The sequence below is a fragment of the Aegilops tauschii genome, chromosome 6 (genome assembly GCF_002575655.3).
Source record: "Aegilops tauschii subsp. strangulata cultivar AL8/78 chromosome 6, Aet v6.0, whole genome shotgun sequence".
Taxonomy (NCBI): domain Eukaryota; kingdom Viridiplantae; phylum Streptophyta; class Magnoliopsida; order Poales; family Poaceae; genus Aegilops; species Aegilops tauschii.
In genome coordinates, this window is record NC_053040.3 from 128944843 (window position 1) to 128968129 (window position 23287).

Here is a 23287-nt window from a genome sequence, read left to right on the forward strand (position 1 = left end):
TTCTTAGTCATATTGAGCTCATTATGATGATGCATTACCGAGTGGCCCCAGAGATACCTCTCCGTCATACAGAGTGACAAATCCCAGTCTTGATTCGTGCCAACCCAACAGACACTTTCGGAGATACCTGTAGTGCACCTTTATAGCCACCCAGTTATGTTGTGACGTTTGGTACACCCAAAGCATTCCTACGGTATCCGGGAGTTGCACAATCTCAGGGTCTAAGGAAACGATACTTGACATTAGAAAAGCTCTAGCAAAACGAACTACACGATCTTGTGCTATGCTTAGGATTGGGTCTTGTCCATCACATCATTCTCCTAATGATGTGATCCCATTATCAATGACATCCAATGTCCATGGTCAGGAAACCATAACCATCTATTGATCAACGAGCTAGTCAACTAGAGGCTTACTAGGGACATATTACGATCTATGTATTCACACATGTATTACGGTTTCTGGTTAATACAATTATAGCATGAACAAGGAAATATAATAATAACCATTTTATTATTGCCTCTAGGGCATATTTCCAATACTTATGTTGTTGCTTTTTCTACCTTGGATGCAACTTGAGATGTTCTTTCCGTATCTCCTCAAAAGTCCTTGCAGGCCACCCGCACCTACTTAATGCATGACCTAACTCATTCAGTACGGTGTCAGTACTTATGAGTTCATCCCATGGAACTATCCAATTGTCTATCTTGGAATAGTTGGCTATCCTCAAAAGACATTTGGACATACTCGGGGTGGAAACTACGATCAAATGAATAATCGGACATCTTGATGAGACTATACTGCACTTCTTACCAACCTTTGTGTGGAGGGGTTTTATAGGTTGAGAAGAGAAAGATGACGTGAAAGAAGATGGCTGGAAAGGGTTGGCGAGAAAGAAGATGGCGGAAAAGGAAGGGTTGGCGGGAAATAATGTTGGGAAAGGGTTGGCGAGAAACAAGATGGCGGGAAAGGGTTGGCGGGAAAGAGGATGGCGGGAAAGAGTTGGCGGGAAGGATAATGCTGGGAACATATTGTGGAAAAGTGTTGCGGGAAATTGTGGCTAACTCGAGCGAGGGTGGTGGGATAAAATTATGGTCCAAATTGGTTCCATGCAACCATTGGGTCCCAAAATTTGGTCCCATGTAGCTGTCATCTTAGCCTAAACTGATTGGAACTAATTGGCTACGGCTAAGATGATTAGTTTCAATCCGCTTAGGCTAGGACAACTAGAGCTAATGCCTTCAGCCATCTGGTCAATCGGCCTAGGTTAAGCCGACTGGATCCAGTCGGCTTAACCTAAGCCGACACTGTATTATTTTCGTAATATCTCAAAACCGTGTATTATTTATCAAATTTATTAAAAATGCATTATTTGAAAATTCTAGCTTGTAAGTGTACATTGGTGAAAGTTCGTGAAGATTTGGTTTAATTGTCGTAATCAACCCTTAAAATGTGAAGGAAACATAAAAAAAGAAAATAGTACATGTTCTATGAAGAATTAGCCGAAGAACTATATCGTGAATACTTAGTTTTCTATGCGCACTCTCCTGCATGTTTAGGCCCAATAGATTTACTGTATGGCTCTCACCACGTCCCGACAATTAATGGTTCATAACTTAGTTCTCCCGGTGAGGGAGTCCTGGATTAAGGGGTCCTCGAGCGTCCGGACTATGTAACATGGGCCAGACCAATGGGCTATGAAGATACAAGACAGAAGACTTCCTCCCGTGTCCAGACGGGACTCTCCTTTGCATGGATCGCAAGCTTGGCATTTCGATATGTAGATTCCTTCCTTTTTAAACCGACTCCATACAACCCTAGGCCCCTCCGGTGCCTATATAAACCGGAGGGTTTAGTCCGTAGAGGCAATCACAATCAGACAGGCTAGACATCTAGGGTTTAGCCATTACGATCTCCTGGTAGATCAACTCTTGTAATCCTCATATTCATCAAGATCAATCAAGCAGGACATAGGGTATTACCTTCATCAAGAGGGCCTGAACTTGGGTAAAACATCGTGTCCCCTGCCTCCTATTACCATCGACCATAGACGCACAGTTCAGGACCCCCTACCCGAGATCCGCCGGTTTTGACACCGACATTGGTGCTTTCATTGAGAGTTCTGCTGCGTCGTCACCATAAGGTTCGATGGCTCTGTCAATCATCTACAACAATGCTGCCCTGGGGGAGGTTTTCCTCCCCGGTCAGATCTTTGTGTTCGGCAGCTTCGCACTGCGGGCCAACTCGCTTGGCCATCTAGAGCAGATCGACAACTATGCCCCAGGTCACCAGATTAGTTTTGGAAACTTGGATTATGTCGCTGACATCCGAGGAGACTTGATCTTCCAAGGATTCACGACCCCAACCTCCGCTCTGTCCTTAGAGCCGGAGCGCATCGCCAGGTCCAAAGACGGGATTTCTAAACCCGCCGGACTATCTGCGGCCACTAAGCCCAGTATGGGAGAGCCGGAGGAAGCAGTGTCGCTGGAAACCATCACAAAGCCGGACTCTTCCCTGGACACTGGCTCCGAACTCTTGGAGTCAGCATCGTGTGAGCTCGGCCAAGGAATCCCCTTCCTGTCGTACTCCACGAATTCTCTTCTCCCTGGCCAAACCTCGCCTTTAAGCGAGGCTCTGGACTTGATGCGATCCCTCATCATTACGAAGGAGCAACGTCTGAACTACGTCTAGCCCGGACTAGGGGCTGTGAACGGGGAATTTTACGTCCCACCCACCACCCACTTCATCGCCACTGTCGAGGACTTAACTGACATGCTCGATTACGGCTCCGAAGACATCGACAGTATGGATGACGATGCCGGAGAAGAGCAGGCACAAAACCCGCCGTTTACCGGACGCTGGATGGCCACCTCTTCGTATGATGTGTACATGGTGGATACACCCAAGGAGGGTGACGGCGATAATGAGAAAAATCCAGTACAGGATAAACCTCCCGAGATACAACCAAAACGCCGACGGCGCCGCTCTAAATCACGCCGCAGCGAAGACAGCAATACCGCCACAAGAGACAACAATACTCCGGACGATGCCGGAGACCAAGAAAACCCCGTCGAGCAAAACTATGAATAAGACGATCGGGAGGATGGGCAAGTTAGCCCTGATGAATAGGCCGCAAACAAAGACTCAGATGATAGTAATTACCTTCCACTCTCCGAGGATGAGGTGAGCCTCGGCGACGAAGACTTTATCGTGCCTGAGGAACCTCTCGAGCAGGAGTGCTTTAAGCAACGGCTAATAGCCACTGCAAGGAGTCTGGAAAAGAAATAGCAACAACTTCAAGATCAAGATCTACCCAACGACAGATGGACTAACGTCCTGGCAGCCGAGGAATACGGCCTCGTGCGCCCAACCAAAAGTTACCCGAAGCGTAAACTGCTGCCTCAATTCGATGACGAGGCACTTGAGCCCGTACCAGCAACACGTAATGCAGTTGGCCGACCGCCATGTGGCCGGGACAAAATGGCAACATAAGCCGATCACCGGCCCATACTATCTCGCCATAAAGGTAGAGACACAACGGCTCGAGGATACACATATGACCTGCGGCTGCACCTGAAGAATAGAGCAGGTCCGGCCAGGTCGATCTACGGATCGCGGGGGCGTGCCCCGACGCGTGACAATGGCTATCAAGCCAAACATGACGAGCATAATCACGCCCGGGCCGAAAGCTGCAAACGGACTCCATCCGAACTACGTCACGACCTGGCCCGATATAGAGGCACCGCACACCCCCTCTGCTTCACTGATGAAGTAATGGTGCATGAATTCCGAGAAGGGTTTAAACACGTAAATATCGAATCATATGATGGAACAACAGATCCCGTAGTATGGATTGAGGACTTTCTTCTCCATATTCATATGGCCCGCGGTGATGATCTTCATGCCATCAAATACCTCCCGCTAAAACTCAAGGGACCAGCTCGGCACTGGTTGAACAGCCTGCCCGAAAACTCCATTGGCAGCTGGGAGGACTTGGAAGACGCCTTCCGCGACAACTTCCAAGGCACATACGTCCGACCCCCAGATGCCGACGACTTAAGTCACATAGTTCAACAACCCGGAGAGTCAGCCAGGAAATTCTGGACAAGGTTCTTAACTAAAATGAATCAGATCGTCGAATGCCAGGATGCCGAAGCCCTAGCCGCCTTTAAGCACAGAATCCGCGACGAATGGCTCGCCCGACACCTCGGCCAAGAAAAGCCGAAGTCCATGACGGCCCTCACGGCACTTATGACCCGCTTTTGTGCGGGCGAAGATAGTTGGCTAGCCCGTAGCAATCATAATGCAAGCAAACCTGGCACCTCCAAAGCCAAGAATAGCAACGGCAAGCCCCGACGCAACAGGCATAAGCGTCGAAACAATGGTGAAAATACTGATGACATGGCGGTCAACGCCGGATTCAGTGGCTCCAAGTCTGGTCAGCGGAAGAAGCCATATAAAAGGAACAATCCGGGCTCTTCCAGCTTGGACCGCATACTCGGTCGTCCATGTCAGATCCACGGCACCCCTGATAAACCAGCCAATCATACCCACCGGAGTTGTTGGGTCTTTAAACAGGCCGGCAAGTTAAATGCCGAAGACAAGGAGAAGGGGTCGCAAAGCGAGAATGACGACGAGGAGCCCCGTCCGCCGAACACAGGGGGACAGAAGAAGTTTCCCCCCAGGTTAAAACGGTGAACATGATATATGTTACCCATATCCCCAAGAGGGAGCGCAAACGTGTGCTCAGGGACGTCTATGCGATAGAGCCAGTCGCCCCAAAATTCAACCCATGGTCGTCCTGCCCGATCACCTTCGATCGCAGGGACCATCGGACCAGTATCCGTCACGGTGATTCAGCCGCACTGGTCCTTGACCCAATTATTGATGGATTCCACCTCATGCGAGTCCTCATGGACAATGGCAGCAGCCTCAACCTGCTCTATCAGGATACAGTCCGCAAAATGGGCATCAATCCATCAAGGATCAAGCCCACAAAAACTACATTTAAAGGAGTAATACCAGGTGTAGAGGCCCACTGCACGGGTTCAATCACATTGGAAGTTGTCTTCGGATCCCCGGACAACTTACGAAGCGAAGAATTGATCTTCGACACCGTCCCCTTCCGCAGTGGCTATCATGCACTGCTTGGACAAACTGCATTTGCCCGATTCAATGCGGTGCCACATTATGCTTATCTCAAACTTAAGATGCCCGGACCACGCGGTGTCATAACAGTCAATGGAAACACGGAGCGCTCCCTCCGTACTGAGGAGCACACCGTGGCCCTGGCAGCAGAAGTACAGAGCGGCCTTACCAAGCAGAACCTTAATTCGGCGGCCAAGCTCCCGGACACTGTCAAATGAGTCCGGACTACTCTGCAGCAGGACAGTCCAGCTCGTCAGGAGCTCGACTAGCAATTCGGCCTCCGTCTTAGTCCCGACCAAATGGCGGCGTACGTACCGCGCGTACATAACTACGCACTCAAAATACCATGGGCATAGACAGAGGCGTAACTTGATTGTGGTCCATCATACGGCTCCCACACATACTTTTCCTTTTCCTTTTTACCATTTTTTGGTCTCTTCTCTACAGGCCCCTCTTGACGGCCTGATCATCGGTCCTTTCGAAGGACGGATATACCAAGGCGGTAAGCAGCACAGACGTGTGGGGGAATCTCTAGATGTTCCTCTTCACGATCATTCTACTTGTTTTCAGGACCCGCACGCAGCTCCCCCTTGGTCTTGGCATGTTAAATAGCCCTGTTGCTTATCGCACTATTTGTACAAATACGCTTTGACGTATTAATCAAATTATAATGGAAACAGTTTGCAACCCAACCTACGTGGCACTAGCTTACTACTTCATTTTATTTCGCTATTCTTATCGATTGCACCCGTACACTTTGGTACGCTTTAATCCGCCAAGGGCTTCATTATGCTCCATACTACGGCAACAAAGTCCGAACACTTTTTACAGTACAGTTCAGCACCCCAAATTTTAGCATCCTATGCATCGGCTCCGAATCATGTCTATGGTCAATAGTTGGGTTGCCCGGCTCCTGTGCTTGCTACCTTATGTTCCGTCCTATCGGCTAGGGTAGTAAAGGGAGAACTACTGCGATTGTGTTTCTGGTTTATCCGAGCAAACACCTCAGTAGAGAAAGCCAAAAACTGACTGTCATGATACGGCGAGAGCTGGTCAGCTATTCGGAGGTTAAAAATCTTTTGCGATTTTTTCCGCATTATGCGACGAATCAGCCTCTACCCGATCAGGTGTCTACAGCACCCTAGTCCAGATTATATACTCACTAGGGGCTGCGCCTACTTTTCTATTGTCAAACTCCTATGGCTAAGTGAGGGTGATAAAGCCACATAGTCCGATTGCCTGGTTCGTTGCGCTAAACACCTCCTTCAAGGACCAAACTCTTGGATCAAGAGTGTTTAGATTCCATCCCGAACACCCCCGTACTACCTACGTGGGGGCTGAAGCCGACGACTGGCCAACTCTCAGATTTAACAAAATGGCCGCACAGGAGGTAAAATTTTCAAACAGCAAACATTATACTCCCTCCGTTCCTAAATATAAGTCTTTTTAGACATTTCAAATGGACTACAACATACAGATGTATGTAGACATATTTTAGAGTGTAGATTCACTCATTTCGCTCCGTATGTAGTCACTTGTTGAAATCTCTAGAAAGACTTATATTTGGGAACGGAGGGAGTATTACATAACGGCTCTGTTTCATAATATAAGAAGGGATAACATGAATGACTTCACTCAAAGATAATGTCTTTTGAACACTGGCCCTCTACAATGCGGGATCCCTTCAGGACATCATCAAAATACCGCTCGGGCGTGCGGTGCTCCTTGCCCGCGGGCGGTCCCTCGGTCGCGAGCTTGACGGCGTCCATCTTCGCCCACTGCACCTTGACACGGGCGAAGGCCATCTGCGCACATTCAATGCAGACCGACCGCTTGATGGCATCAAGCGAGGGCAGGCATTGACCAGCCGCTTCACGAGCCCGAAGTAGCTGCTGGGTATGGATTCAGCAGGCCATAGACGGATTATCAAATCCTTCATGGCCAGTTCGACCACCCTATGCAGTTTGGTCAGCTGTTTCAGCTGATCGCTAAAGGGCACCGGATGCTCTGGCGCAAGGTATTGCGACCAGAATAGCTTCTCTGTTGAGCTCCCCTCTTCGGCTCGGAAGAATTCTGCAGCGTCGGCAACACTGCGCGGTGATACGTCTCCAACATATCTATAATTTTTTATTGTTCCATGCTATATTATATTCTGTTTTGGATGATAAACGGGCTTTATTATACACTTTTATATTATTTTTGGGACTAACCTATTAACCGGAGGCCCAGCCCGAATTGCTGTTTTCCCCCTATTTCAGTGTTTCGCAGAAAAAGAATATCAAACGGAGTCCAAACGGAATGAAACCTTCGGGAACGTGATTTTCGGAACGAACGTGATCCAGAGGACTTGGAGTCTACGTCAAGAAATCAACCAGGAGAGCACGGGGCAGGGGGCGCGCCTACCCCCTGGGCGCGCCCTCCACCCTCGTGTGGCCCACGTTGCTCCACCGACGTACTTCTTCCTCCTATATATACCTATGTACCCCCAAACTATCAGAGACGGAGCAAGAAACCTAATTCCACTGCCGCAACCTTCTGTACCCGTGAGATCCCATCTTGGGGCCTTTTCCGGCGCTCCGCCGGAGGGGGCAATGATCATAGAGGCCTTCTACATCAACACCATAGCCTCTCCGATGATGTGTGAGTAGTTTACCTCAGACCTTCGGGTCCATAGTTATTAGCTAGATGGCTTCTTCTTTCTCTTTGCATCTCAATACAAAGTTCTCCACGATTCTTGTGGAGATCTATTCGATGTAATCTTCTTTTGCGGTGTGTTTGTTGAGACCGATGAATTGTGGGTTTATGATCAAGTTTATCTATGAACAATATTTGAATCTCCTTTGAATTCTTTTATGTATGATTGGTTATCTTTGCAAGTCTCTTCGAATTATCAGTTTGGTTTGGCCTACTAGATTGATCTTTCTTGCAATGGGAGAAGTGCTTAGCTTTGGGTTCAATCTTGCGGTGTCCTTTCCCAGTGACAGCAGGGGCAGCAAGGCACGTATTGTATTGTTGTCATCGAGGATAAAAAGATGGGGTTTATATCATATTGCATGAGTTTATCCCTCTACATCATGTCATCTTACTTAAAGCATTACTCTGTTCTTATGAACTTAATACTCTAGATGCATGCTGGATAGCGGTCGATGTGTGGAGTAATAGTAGTAGATGCAGGCAGGAGTCGGTCTACTTTTCGCGGACGTGATGCCTATATACATGATCATACCTAGATATTCTCATAAATATGCTCAATTCTATCAATTGCTCAACAGTAATTTGTTCACCCACCGTAATACTTATGCTCTTGAGAGAAGCCACTAGTGAAACCTATGGCCCCCGGGTCTATTTTCCATCATATTAATCTTCCAACACTTAGTTATTTTTATTGCCTTTTATTTTACTTTGCATCTTTATCATAAAAATACCAAAAATATTATCTTATCATATCTATCAGATCTCACTCTCGTAAGTGACCGTTGAGGGATTGACAACCCCTTTACCGCGTTGGTTGCGAGGTTCTTATTTGTTTGTGTAGGTGTGAGAGACTCGTGCGTGATCTCCTACTGGATTGATACCTTGGTTCTCAAAAACTGAGGGAAATACTTACGCTACTTTACTGCATCACCCTTTCCTCTTCAAGGGAAAACCAACGCAGTGCTCAAGAGGTAGCATGCGGCAGATCCGCAAACGCCCCTGGAGAACTCCAAATCCGGGTCAGTAAGAGGTACCTTTTCTTCACAGACTTGCTCTGCATAATAAAGGCCTTACCCGCCACGATGGCCTCCTGGATTTCCTGGAGGGCGCCCTGGGCTTCAACCCGGGCATCGTGTGCGCTTTGGCGGGCCTTGGCAAGTTCGGACTCTTGATCCGCAATATTGCGCTCCAAGGACTCGCAGTTCCTCACGACGTCCTGGAGCTCCTGTTGGACCTCACCAACCCTGGCCTCGTGTTTTTCCGAGCGGCTTGTTCCTTTGCCGCTCTCTCCTGGGCTTTGGCCAGCGCCTTCTTGAGGGTCTCCACCTCGGTCGCCGCTCCTACAAAATATGATGGCACTATGGTCAGCACAAATCATTCATCCTTTCTGAATCTACACAAGGTCATTGCATACCTTGATGGTCCTCCAGCTGTTTTTTCACGCGGCCGAGCTCTTCCTCGGTCCGTTCCAAACTCTGCTTCAGTCTGGAGACCTCAGCAGCATGAGAGGTCGCAGCCAGCAAAGACGCCTGCTTATTCACATAGACACGTATGGTTAGTCTCCTGTGAAAATTAGTTGATCCTCTGTCCGGCTTTTCTTTTCGAACACCGGACAGTGTCTCAGGGGATACTGTCTATACTATGACATTCCTTTTGCATAAGTTGCGTTTTCATACCTCAAAGCCTGTTAGAAGGCTTGTGCAGGCTTCGGTCAGTCCGCTCTTTGCGGACTGAATCCTCTCAACCACCGTACCCATGAGGGTACGGTGTTCCTCAACAATGGAAGCGCTTCGCAGCGCTTCCGGTAGAGTATCCGGTGCCTCTGGATGGACAGAGGTCATCGGTGGAATCGGCGCACCTGCTTCTTTCGAAGGAGGCTGCTTGCCGGATTCCGGAGCCGTATAGGTCTCCGGAATTGTATTCGGCTGGGGGCCAGATTGGATATGGCCCCCATCGCCAGTCTCCATGGGGATTTGCTCCCCCATGTGTCCGGCGGCCGAGGGTTCACCCTCTGGCGCCACCCTGACGGCCTCCTGCGTCTCTCCCTGGCCTGGGGAGGTCCTTCGGGATAGCACCTTGGTGTCATCCATGGCCTTGGGAGAAGAGGCCACCGGAAGGGACCCGCTGTGCATCACCTTCGGATCCAGCGAATTCCCCGAAGATGAGGACCGCTGGAGGTCGGAACGAGCCAGACTGCAGTGCATAATTCAACATGTTAAAACCATGAAGTAAAGGAGCTGGATATATGTGTGCGTCTTTGAGTACTTACGATTCGGCCAGGGGCTTATCCCTGGGGCGCCACTCGGAGCTGCTATCAATGTCCCACGCGGAGTTGTCCGCGGGGGAGACCTTCCCCTTCTTGGACGCCTCTGCCTCCATATGCATGGAGGCCGCCCTTTTCTTCCTCCCCCCTCTGGGGGAGAGTTGCTTTCCTCCTCCTCCTCCTCGTCCTCGGTGTGGGAGGAGTGGGTCTCGGCGTCTTCGGACGTGACACCGAAGTGTCCTTACGGCAGAGACCACTCCTGGTCTCCTTGGCCTTCTTCTTGGCCTTCTTCTTCGGCGCTTGGTAGGGCACCGGAACCAGCATCTTCGTCAGAAGAGGGATTGCTGGGTTTTCGGGAAGCGGAGCCGGACACTAGATCCGCTCCGCCTTCCTTGTCCAGCCCTAAAAAATAAATGGGGAAGCTTAGGCGTCTTCCATGAGTATGCAAGTAAATGATACACCTTGAAATACGAAAAACTTACCGGACTGGCGGGATGGGCCAGGTCGTGCCCGCGGTCCTCGGTCGTCGTCGGCCATGTCTCGTTGGCCTTAAAGAGCACCTTCCAGATGTCTTCGTGCGTAGTGCTGAAGAACTGTTGCAAGGTCTGGTGCTCGGCCAGATCGAACTCCCACAAATGGCAAGCTCGGCTTTGGCACGGAAGGATCCGGCGAACAAGCATCACCTGGATCACATTGACAAGCTTGATGTTCTTCTCTACCATGCTCCTGATGTGCGTCTGAAGCGCTGTCAGCTCGTCCGACGAAGACCAGTCCAGGCCCTTCTCTAGCCAGGTGGTGAGCCGCATCGGGGCTCTGGACTGGAATTCGGGAGTCGCGGCCCAGGTGGCGTCGCGAGGCTCTGTGACGTAGAACCACTGCTGTTGCCACCCTTTAACGATCTCCACGAAGGTACCTTTGGTCCATGAGACGTTGGGCATCTTGCTCACCATGGCGCCTCCGCACTCTACGTGTTGGTCGCCCACCACCTTCGGCTTCACATTGAAGATCTTTAACCACAATCCGAAGTGGGGTGGGATGCGGAGGAAGGCCTCGCACACGACAATAAATGCCGAGATGTTGAGGAAGGAGTTGGGGGCCAAATCATGGAAATCCAGCCCGTAGTAGAACATGAGTCCGCAGACGAATGGGTGGAGAGGAATTCCAATCCACGAACGAAGTGGGGGATGAATACCACCCTCTCATGGGGCTCCGGGGTGGGGACGATCTACCCCGTTGCTGGAAGCCGGTGAGCGATTTCCTTGGCTAAGTACCCGGCCTCCCGGAGCTTGGTGATGTCCTTCTCCTTGATGGAGGAAAGCATCCACTTGCCCTGCGTTCCAGATCCGGACATGGCTGGAGTGCTTTTTTGAGGTGGAAGCTTGGGCACTGGAGCTTGAGAATGGATGGGCAGAGAGGAAGAGGGCGTGGGTGAAAAGGTGAAATCCTTATCCCTTTATAAAGGCTGCGAATATCAAGCGCCTCCCCACTCGCCTTAAAACTCGCCTATTCCCCAAGGGCCGTGCAGACGATGCGGTTGGATTACCCACGCCCGTATTGATGAGAATCCCGCAATAAGGGGACACGATCTCTGCTTCGACAAGACGTGCCAGTAAAACCGCATCTTGAAACATGAAGCGGGAGGCTAAAAAACGGTTCGAAATAATGGCCGGACAGTGACGTGGTGTCACGCTACAAAAGTTGTCAGTGGATTGGACTCATAAAATATTATACTCTCCGTGTGTGTGTGTGTGTACTCATTTTGCAAAGCCGGACACGTTTTCTGTGTCCGAACACTGTTTTGGAGTATTCGGAGGAGGAACTCGCCTTGCAATGCCGAAGACAATCTGCGCGCCGGACACATCGTCATTGAAGCCTGGTTCAGGGGCTACTGAGGGAGTCCTGGATTAAGGGGTCCTCGTGAAGGAACTATGCCCTAGAGGCAATAATAAAGTTATTATTTATTTCCTTATTTCATGATAAATGTTTATTATTCATGCTAGAATTGTATTAACCGGACACATAATACTTGTGTGAATACATAGACAAACAGAGTGTCACTAGTATGCCTCTACTTGACTAGCTCATTGATCAAAGATGGTTATGTTTCCTAGCCATAGACATGAGTTGTCATTTTATTAACGGGATCACATCATTAGGAGAATGATGTGATTGACTTGACCCATTCCGTTAGCTTAGCACACGATCGTTTAGTATTCTGCTATTGCTTTCTTCATGACTTATACATGTTCCTATGACTATGAGATTATGCAACTCCCGTTTACCGGAGGAACACTTTGTGTGCTACCAAACGTCACAACGTAACTGGATGATTATAAAGGTGCTCTACAGGTGTCTCCGAAGGTACTTGTTGGGTTGGCGTATTTCGAGATTAGGATTTGTCACTCCGATTGTCGGAGAGGTATCTCTGGGCCCACCCAGTAATGCACATCACTATAAGCCTTGCAAGCATTGTAACTAATGAGTTAGTTGCAGGATGATGTATTACGGAATGAGTAAAGAGACTTGCCAGTGACGAGATTGAACTAGGTATTGAGATACCGACGATCGAATCTCGGGCAAGTAACATACCGATGACAAAGGGAACAACGTATGTTGTTATGCGGTTTGACCGATAAAGATCTTCATAGAATATGTGGGAGCCAATATGAGCATCCAGGTTCCGCTATTGGTTATTGACCGGAGACGTGTCTCGGTCATGTCTACATTGTTCTCGAACCCGTAGGGTCCGCACGCTTAAAGTTTCGATGACGGTTATATTATGAGTTTATGAGTTTTGATGTACCGAAGGTTGTTCGGAGTCCCGGATGTGATCACGGACATAACGAGGAGTCTCGAAATGGTCGAGACATGAAGATTGATATATTGGATGACTATATTCGGACACCGGAATGGTTCCGGGGGTTATCGGATATATACCGAAGTACCGGGGGGTTACCGGAACCCCCCCGGAGGCTATTGGGCCTCATGGGCCCAATTGGTGGAAGAGGAGAGGCGGCCAAGGGGCAGCCGCGCGCCCCTCCCCCCAAGTCCGAATTGGACAAGGATGGGGGGGCGCCCCCTTTCCTTTCCCCCTCTCTCCTTCCCTCTCCTCTCCTAATCCAACAAGGAAAAGGGAGGGAGTCCTACTCCCGGTGGGAGTAGGACTCCTCCTGGCGCGCCTCCTCCTGGCCGGCCGCACCTCCCCCTTGCTCCTTTATATACGGGGGTAGGGGGCACCCCAAAGACATAACAACTGATTTGATCTTTTAGCCGTGTGCGGTGCCCCCCTCCACCATAGTCCACCTCGATAATACTGTAGTGGTGCTTAGGCGAAGCCCTGCGTCGGTAGAACATCATCATCATCACCACGCCGTCGTGCTGACGAAACTCTCCCTCAACACTCGGCTGGATCAGAGTTCGAGGGACGTCATCGGGCTGAACGTGTGCTGAACTCGGAGGTGCCGTGCGTTCGGTACTTGATCGGTCGGATCGTGAAGACGTACGACTACATCAACCGCATTGTGCTAACGCTTCCGCTTTCGGTCTACGAGGGTACGTGGACAACACTCTCCCCTCTCGTTGCTATGCATCACCATGATCTTGCGTGTGCGTAGGAATTTTTTTGAAATTACTACGTTCCCCAACAGTGGCATCCGAGCCTGGTTTTATGCGTAGATGTCATATGCACGAGTAGAACACAAGTGAGTTGTGGGCGATATAAGTCATACTGCTTACCAGCATGTCATACTTTGGTTCGGCGGTATTGTTGGATGAAGCGGCCCGGACCGACATTACGCGTACGCTTACGCGAGACTGGTTCTACCGACGTGCTTTGCACACAGGTGGCTGGCGGGTGTCGGTTTCTCCAACTTTAGTTGAACCGAGTGTGGCTACGCCTGGTCCTTGCGAAGGTTAAAACAGCACCAACTTGACAAACTATCGTTGTGGTTTTGATGCGTAGGTAAGAACGGTTCTTGCTCAGCCCGTAGCAGCCACGTAAAACTTGCAATAACAAAGTAGAGGACGTCTAACTTGTTTTTGCAGGGCATGTTGTGATGTGATATGGTCAAAGCATGATGCTAAATTTTATTGTATGAGATGATCATGTTTTGTAACCGAGTTATCGGCAACTAGCAGGAGCCATATGGTTGTCGCTTTATTGTATGCAATGCAATCGCCCTGTAATGCTTTACTTTATCACTAAGCGGTAGCGATAGTCGTAGAAGCATAAGATTGGCGAGACGACAACGATGCTACGATGGGGATCAAGGTGTCGCGCCGGTGACGATGGTGATCATGACGGTGCTTCGGAGATGGAGATCACAAGCACAAGATGATGATGGCCATATCATATCACTTATATTGATTGCATGTGATGTTTATCTTTTATGCATCTTATCTTGCTTTGATTGACGGTAGCATTATAAGATGATCTCTCACTAAATTTCAAGATAAAAGTGTTCTCCCTGAGTATGCACCGTTGCCAAAGTTCGTCGTGCCCAGACACCACGTGATGATCGGGTGTGATAAGCTCTACGTCCATATACAATGGGTGCAAGCCAGTTTTGCGCACGCAGAATACTCAGGTTAAACTTGATGAGCCTAGCATATGCAGACATGGCCTCGGAACACTGAGACCGAAAGGTCGAGCGTGAATCATATAGTAGATATGATCAACATAATGATGTTCACCATTGAAAGCTACTCCATTTCACGTGATGATCGGTTATGGTTTAGTTGATATGGATCACGTGATCACTCGGAGGATTAGAGGGATGTCTATCTAAGTGGGAGTTCTTAATTAATATGATTAATTGAACTTTAATTTATCATGAACTTAGTCTTGGTAGTATTAGCATATCTATGTTGTAGATCAATAGCTCGCGTTGTTGCTTCCCTATGTTTTATATATGTTCCTAGAGAAAACTAAGTTGAAAGATGTTAGTAGCAATGATGCGGATTGGATCCGTGATCTGAGGTTTATCCTCATTGCTGCACAGAAGAATTATGTCCTTGATGCACTGCTAGGTGACAGACCTATTGCAGGAGCGGATGCAGACGTTATGAACGTTTGGCTAGCTCAATATGATGACTACTTGATAGTTTAGTGCACCATGCTTAACGGCTTAGAATCGGGACTTCAAAGACGTTTTGAACGTCATGGACCATATGAGATGTTCCAGGAGTTGAAGTTAATATTTCAAGCAAATACCCGAGTTGAGAGATATGAAGTCTCCAACAAGTTCTATAGCTAAAAGATGGAGGAGAGTAGCTCAAGCAGTGAGCATGTGCTCAGATTGTCAGGGTACTACAATCGCTTGAATCAAGTGGGAGTTAATCTTCCAGATAAAATAGTGATTGACAGAATTCTCTAGTCACCAAGTTAGTAGAACTTCGTGATGAACTATAATATGCAAGGGATGACGAAAGTAATTCCCAAGCTCTTCGTGATGCTGAAATCGGCGAAGGTAGAAATCAAGAAAAACATCAAGTGTTGATGGTTAACAAGACCACTAGTTTCAAGAAAATGGCAAAGGGAAGAAGGGGAACTTCAAGAAGAACGGCAAGCAAGTTGTTGCTCAAGTGAAGAAGCCCAAGTCTGGACCTAAGCCTGAGACTGAGTGCTTCTACTGCAAAGGGACTGGTCACTGAAAGCGGAACTGCCCCAAGTATTTGGTGGATAAGAAGGATGGCAAAGTGAACAAAGCTATATTTGATATACATGTTATTGATGTGTACTTTACTAGTGTTTATAGCAACCCCTCGGTATTTGATACTGGTTCAGTTGCTAAGAGTAGTAACTCGAAACGGGAGTTGCAGAATGAACATAAACTAGTTAAGGGCGAGGTGACGATGTGTGTTGGAAGTAGTTCCAAGATTGATATGATCATCATCGCACACTCCCTATACTTTCGGGATTAGTGTTGAACCTAAATAAGTGTTATTTGGTGTTTGCGAATATGATTTGATCATCTTTATTGCAATACGGTTATTCATTTAAGTTAGAGAATAATTGTTGTTCTGTTTACATGAATAAAACCTTCTATGGTCATACACCCAACGAAAATGGTTTGTTGGATCTCGATCGTAGTGATACACATATTCATAATATTGAAGCCAAAAGATGCAAAGTTAATAATGATAGTGCAACTTATTTGTTGCACTGCCGTTTAGGTCATATTGGTGTAAAGCGCATGAAGAAACTCCATGCCGATGGAATTTTGGAATCACTTGATTATGAATCACTTGATGCTTGCGAACCATGCCTTATGGGCAAGATGACTAAAACTCCGTTCTCCGGAACAATGGAGCAAGCAACTGACTTATTGGAAATAATACATACTGATGTATGCAATCCGATGAGTGTTGAGGCTCGCGGCGGGTATCATTATTTTCTGGCCTTCACAGATGATTTGAGCAGATATGGGTATATCTACTTGATGAAACACAAGTATGAAACATTTGAAAAGTTCAAAGAATTTCAGAGTGAAGTGGAGAATCATTGTAACAAAAATAAAAGTTTCTATGATATGATCGCAGAGGTAAAATATTTGAGTTACGAGTTTGGCCTTCAATTAAAACAATGTGGAATAGTTTCACAAACTCATGCCACCTAGAACACCACAGCATAATGGGGTTTCCGAACGTCATAACCGTACTTTATTGGATATAGTGCAATCTATGATGTCTCTTACCGATTTACCACTATCGTTCTAGGGTTATGCATTAGAGACAGCTGCATTCACATTAAATAGGGCACCGTCTAATCCGTTGAGACGACACCGTATGAACTATGGTTTGGGAAGAAACCTAAGCTGTCGTTTCTTAAAGTTTGGGGTTGCGATGCTTATGTGAAAAAGTTTCATCCTGATAAGCTCAAACCCAAATCGGAAAAGTGCGTCTTCGTAGGATACCCAAAACTTACTGTTGGGTACACCTTCTATCACAGATCCGAAGGCAAGATATTCGTTGCTAAGAATGGATACTTTCTAGAGAAGGAGTTTCTCTCGAAAGAAGTGAGTGGGAGGAAAGTAGAAATTGATGAGGTAACTGTACCTGCTCCCTTATTGGAAAGTAGTTCATCACAGAAATCTGTTCCCGTGACTCCTACACCAATTAGTGAGGAAGCTAATGATGATGATCATGTAACTTCAGATCAAGTTACTACCAAACCTCGTAGTTCAACCAGAGTGAGATCCACACCAGAGTGGTACGGTAATCCTATTTTGGAGGTCATGTTACTTGACCATGACAAACCTACGAACTATGAGGAAGCGATGATGAGCCCAGATTCCGCGAAATGGCTTGAGGCCATGAAATCTGAGATGGGATCCATGTATGAGAACAAAGTGTGGACTTTGGTTGACTTGCCCGATGATCAACAAGCCATAGAAAATAAATGGATCTTCAAGAGGAAGACGGACGCTGATAGTAGTGTTACTATCTACAAAGCTAGAATTGTCGCAAAAAGGTTTTCGACAAGTTCAAGGTGTTGACTACGATGAGATTTTCTCACTCGTAGAGATGCTTAAGTCTGTCCGAATCATGTTAGCAATTGCTGCATTTTATGAAATCTGGCTAATGGATAAACAAAACCGCATTCCTTAATGGATTTATTAAAGAAGAGTTGTGTATGATGCAACCAGAAGGTTTTGTCAATCCTAAAGGTGCTAACAAAATATGCAAGCTCCAGCGATCCATCTATGGACTGGTGCAAGCACCTCAGAGTTGGAATATACGCTTTGATGAGTTGATCAAAGCATATAGTTTTATACAGACTTGCGGTGAAGCCTGTATTTACAAGAAAGTGAGTGGGAGCACTACAACATTTCTGATAAGTATATGTGAATGACATATTGTTGATCGGAAATAATGTAGAATTATTCTGCAAAGCATAAAGGAGTGTTTGAAAGGAGTTTTTCAAAGAAAGACCTCGGTGAAGCTGCTTACATATTGAGCATCAAGATCTATAGAGATAGATCAAAACGCTTGATAAGTTTTTTCAATAAGTACATACCTTGACAAGATTTTGAAGTAGTTCAAAATGGAACAGTCAAAAAAAGAGTTCTTACCTGTATTACAAGGTGTGAACTTGAGTAAGACTCAAAGCCCGACCACGGCAGAAGATAGAAAGAGAATGAAAGTCATTCCCTATGCCTCAGCCATAGGTTCTATAAAGTATGACATGCTGTGTACTAGATCTATTGTATACCCTACACTGATTTTGGCAAGGGAGTACAATAGTGATCTAGGAGTAGATCACTGGACAGCGGTCAAAATTATCCTTAGTGGAATAAGGATATGTTTCTCAATCATGGAGGTGACAAAAATGTTCGTCGTAAAGGGTTACGTCGATGCAAGTTTTGACACTGATCCAGATGACTCTAAGTCTTCATCTGGATACATATTGAAAGTGGGAGCAATTAGCTAAAGTAGCTCCGTGCAGAGCATTGTAGACATAGAAATTTGCAAAATACATACGGATCTGAATATGGCAGACCCATTGACTAAACTTCTCTCACAAGCAAAACATGATCACGCCTTAGTACTCTTTGGGTGTTAATCACATAGCGATGTGAACTGGATTATTGACTCTAGTAAACCCTTTGGGTGTTGGTCACATGACGATGTGAACTATGGGTGTTAATCACATGGTGATGTGAACTATTGATGTTAAATCACATGGCGATGTGATCTAGATTATTGACTCTAGTGCAAGTGGGAGACTGAAGGAAATATGCCCTAGAGGCAATAATAAAGTTATTATTTATTTCCTTATTTCATGATAAATGTTTATTATTCATGCTAGAATTGTATTAACCGGAAACATAATACTTGTGTGAATACATAGACAAACAGAGTGTCACTAGTATGCCTCTACTTGACTAGCTCGTTGATCAAAGATGGTTATGTTTCCTAGCCATAGACATGAGTTGTCATTTGATTAACGGGATCACATCATTAGGAGAATGATGTGATTGACTTGATCCATTCCGTTAGCTTAGCACACGATCGTTTAGTATTCTGCTATTACTTTCTTCATGACTTATACATGTTCCTATGACTATGAGATTACGCAACTCCCGTTTACCGGAGGAACACTTTGTGTGCTACCAAACGTCACAACGTAACCGGGTGATTATAAATGTGCTCTACAGGTGTCTCCGAAGGTACTTGTTGGGTTGGCGTATTTCAAGATTAGGATTTGTCACTCCGATTGTCGGAGAGGTATCTCTAGGCCCACTCAGTAATGCACATCACTATAAGCCTTGCAAGCATTGTAACTAATGAGTTAGTTGCGGGATGATGTATTACGGAACGAGTAAAGAGACTTGCCGGTGACGAGATTGAACTAGGTATTGAGATACCAACGATCGAATCTCGGGCAAGTAACATACCGATGACAAAGGGAACAATGTATGTTGTTATGCGGTTTGACCGATAAAGATCTTCGTAGAATACGTGGGAGCCAATATGAGCATCCAGGTTCCGCTATTGGTTATTGACCGGAGACGTGTCTCGGTCATGTCTACATTGTTCTCGAACCCGTAGGGTCCGCACGCTTAAAGTTTCGATGACGGTTATATTATGAGTTTTCATCTACCGAAGGTTGTTCGGAGTCCCGGATGTGATCACGGACATAACAAGGAGTCTCGAAATGGTCGAGACATGAAGATTGATATATTGGATGACTATATCCGGACACCGGAATGGTTCCGGGGGTTATCAGATATATACCGGAGTACCGGGGGGTTACCGGAACGCCCCCGGAGGCTATTGGGCCTCATGGGCCCAATTGGTGGAAGAGGAGAGGCGGCCAAGGGGCAGCCGCGCGCCCCTCCCCCCCAAGTCCGAATTGGACAAGGAGGGGGGCGCCCCCCTTTCCTTCCCCCCTCTCTCCTTCCCTCTCCTCTCCTAATCCAACAAGGAAAAGGGAGGGAGTCCTACTCCCGGTGGGAGTAGGACTCCTCCTGGCGCGCCTCCTCCTGGCCGGCCGCACCTCCCCCCCTTGCTCCTTTATATACGGGGGCAGGGGCACCCCAAAGACACAACAATTGATTTGATCTTTTAGCCGTGTGCGGTGCCCCCTCCACCATAGTCCACCTCGATAATACTGTAGCGGTGCTTAGGCAAAGCCCTGTGTTGGTAGAACATCATCATCGTCACCACGCCGTCGTGCTGACGAAACTCTCCCTCAACACTCGGCTGGATCGGAGGTCGAGGGACATCATCGGGCTGAACGTGTGCTGAACTCGGAGGTGCCGTGCGTTCGGTACTTGATCGGTCGGATTGTGAAGACGTACGACTACATCAACCGCGTTGTGCTAACGCTTCCGCTTTCGGTCTACGAGGGTACGTGGACACACTCTCCCCTCTTGTTGCTATGCATCACCATGATCTTGCGTGTGCGTGGGAATTTTTTTGAAATTACTACGTTCCCCAACACCTCGGGCGTCCGGACTATGTAACATGGGCCGGACCAATGGGCTATGAAGATACAAGACAGAAGACTTCCTCCCGTGTCGGGATGGGACTCTCCTTTGCGTGGATCGCAAGCTTAGAATTTGGATATGTAGATTCCTTCCTTTGTAAACCGACTCTATACAACCCTAGGCCCCTCCGGTGTCTATATAAACCGGAGGGTTTAGTCCGTAGAGGCAATCACAATCAGACAGGCTAGACATCTAGGGTTTAGCCATTACGATCTCATGGTAGATCAACTCTTGTAATCTTCATATTCATCAAGATCAATCAAGTAGGACATAGGGTATTACCTCCATCAAGAGGGCCCGAACCTGGGTAAAACATCGTGTTCCCTGCCTCCTGTTACCATCGACCTTAGACGCATAGTTCGGGACCCCCTACCCGAGATCCGCCGGTTTTGACACCGACACCCGGTAGTTCGTATGCTCCAGTAGCTTAACTTCTCCTGCCAGTTTCTCTGCCCATACTTTCTTGTGCCAGTAGAAATGTAATCCCAGATAAACTATTTGTTCTCGGTAAGGCATTTCTCTCAATAGTTAACTGCTCCTAATCAAGTAGTGTAGTGAAGATTCGTCGAAGATAGTCACCTGCCGCTGGGCAGGAAGGGTGGGGAAAAGAGTGAAGCCTCCACCACTTCGTTGGTTGGAGGAAAGCCCAGCCTACAACGTCTTCTTGCCATCCTTCACCGTGACGGCGAGTATGGAGCCGCGCGGTCATGGAAGCGCAAAAGAGAAGGGGACGACGGGGGAGTGTGGACCTTACACGCGTGCAACACCGATCGCTTGCGACTACGAGGGTAAGAGATGGAGCGACCGCAACGACAGGGGAGCCACACAGGCACAGACGAGTGGGGCAGAAGGGGAGGGCGAGCGAAGAGCGGGGATGAGCATGAAGCTTCTTGAATGGGCAACAACTCATCTCTCCCGTCCTGGCCTAGTCAAAGAGAAACAAATGTTTGCTATATAAATGTTTCACTATTCATGCGAGTCATCCAACGGCTGCCATTCTGTTGGCGCATCGGAGGTAACGAGAGAGCGTTCTCTTGTTGCGGTTTTCGCTTCTATTTTTCTTGATGCACTTCCAAATTATTGTATGGAAAACAAAAAAAAATACGCACACGCAAGATCTATCCATGGAGATGCATAGCAACGAGAGGGGAGAGTGTGTCTACGTACCCTCGTAGACCATAAGTGGAAGCGTTTAGTAACGCGGTTGATGTAGTCAAACTTCTTCACTATCCAACCGATCAAGTACCGAACGTACGACACCTCCGCGTTCAGCACACGTTCAGCTCGGTGACGTCCTCGCCTTCTTGATCCAACAAGATGGGCGAAGTAGTAGATGAGTTCCGGCAGCACGACGACGTGGTGACAGTGGTGGTGATGCTATCTCCATAGGGCTTCGCCTAAGCACTCTGAAAAATATGACCGAGGGACGAAACTGTGGAGAGGGGCGCCGCACACGGCTAAGAGATTGTTGTGGGCTATGTGTGGCGCCCCTCCCACATATATATAGGTGGGGAGAGGGGAGGCAGCCAGTAGGCGCCCCAAGTGGGGCCGAATCCCACTTGGGCTCCTGCCCCAAGCCGCGCCCCCTTCCTTGTTTGTGTGCGGGAGGAAGGCGGGGGAGGTGGCGCCCCCCCTTTCCTTTCTCTCATGAGGGAAAGGCAGGAGGGTCCAACCCTCCCCCTTTCCTTCCTCTAGGGCCGGCGGCTAGGGAGAGGGGTGCGCCAGCCCCCTTGTGGGCTGGTGTGTCCCTCCCCTTGGCCCATTAGGCCCATAGACCTTATGTGGGTGTCCGGAACTCCTTCCGGCGATCCGATGACTACCCGGTGCACTCCGAAACTCTTCCAATGTCCAAATAGCATCGTCCTATATATCAATCTTTAAATCCAGACCATTCCGGAGTTCCTCGTCATGTCCGAGATCTCATATGGAACCCCGAACAACATACGGTCACCAAATCATATAACTCATATAACACTATATCGTCAATGAACGTTAAGCATGCGGACCCTACGGGTTCGAGAACTATGTAGACATGACCGAGACACCTCTCCGGTCAATAACCAATAGCGGAACCTGGATGCCCATATTGGTCCTACATATTCTACGAAGATCTTTATCGGTCGAACCTTATGACAACATACGTAATTCCCTTTGTCTGTCGGTATGTTACTTACCCGAGTTTCGATTGTCGGTATCTTCATACCTAGTTGAATCTCGTTACCGGCAAGTCTCTTTAATCGTTCCGTAATACATCATCTCGTAACTAAGTCCTTAGTCACTTTGCTTGCAAGCTTCTTGTGATGTGTATTACCGAGAGGGCCCAGAGATACCTCTCCGATACTTGGAGTGACAAATCCTAATCTCGATCCATGCCAACTCAACAGACACCTTCGGAGATACCTATAGAGCACCTTTATGATCATCCAGTTACATTGTGACGTTTGATAGCACACAAGGTATTCCTCCGGTATCCGGGAGTTGCATGATCTCATAGTCTAAGGAATATGTATTTGACATTAAGAAAGCAATAGCAATAAACTGAATGATCATATGCTAAGCTAATGAATGGGTCTTGTCCATCACATTATTCTCCTAACGATGTGATCCTGTTATCAAGTGACAACACATGTCTATGGTTAGGAAACCTTAATCATCTTTGATCAACGAGCTAGTCTAGTAGAGGCTCACT

General features: G+C 47.7%; 1 pseudogene; it reads right to left on the bottom strand.

The window, feature by feature from the left end:
* Window positions 1-9048: 9048 nt before the first annotated feature.
* LOC141025889 (uncharacterized) lies at window positions 9049-11456 on the bottom strand (annotated as a pseudogene).
* Between the last annotated feature and the right edge of the window lie 11831 nt (window positions 11457-23287).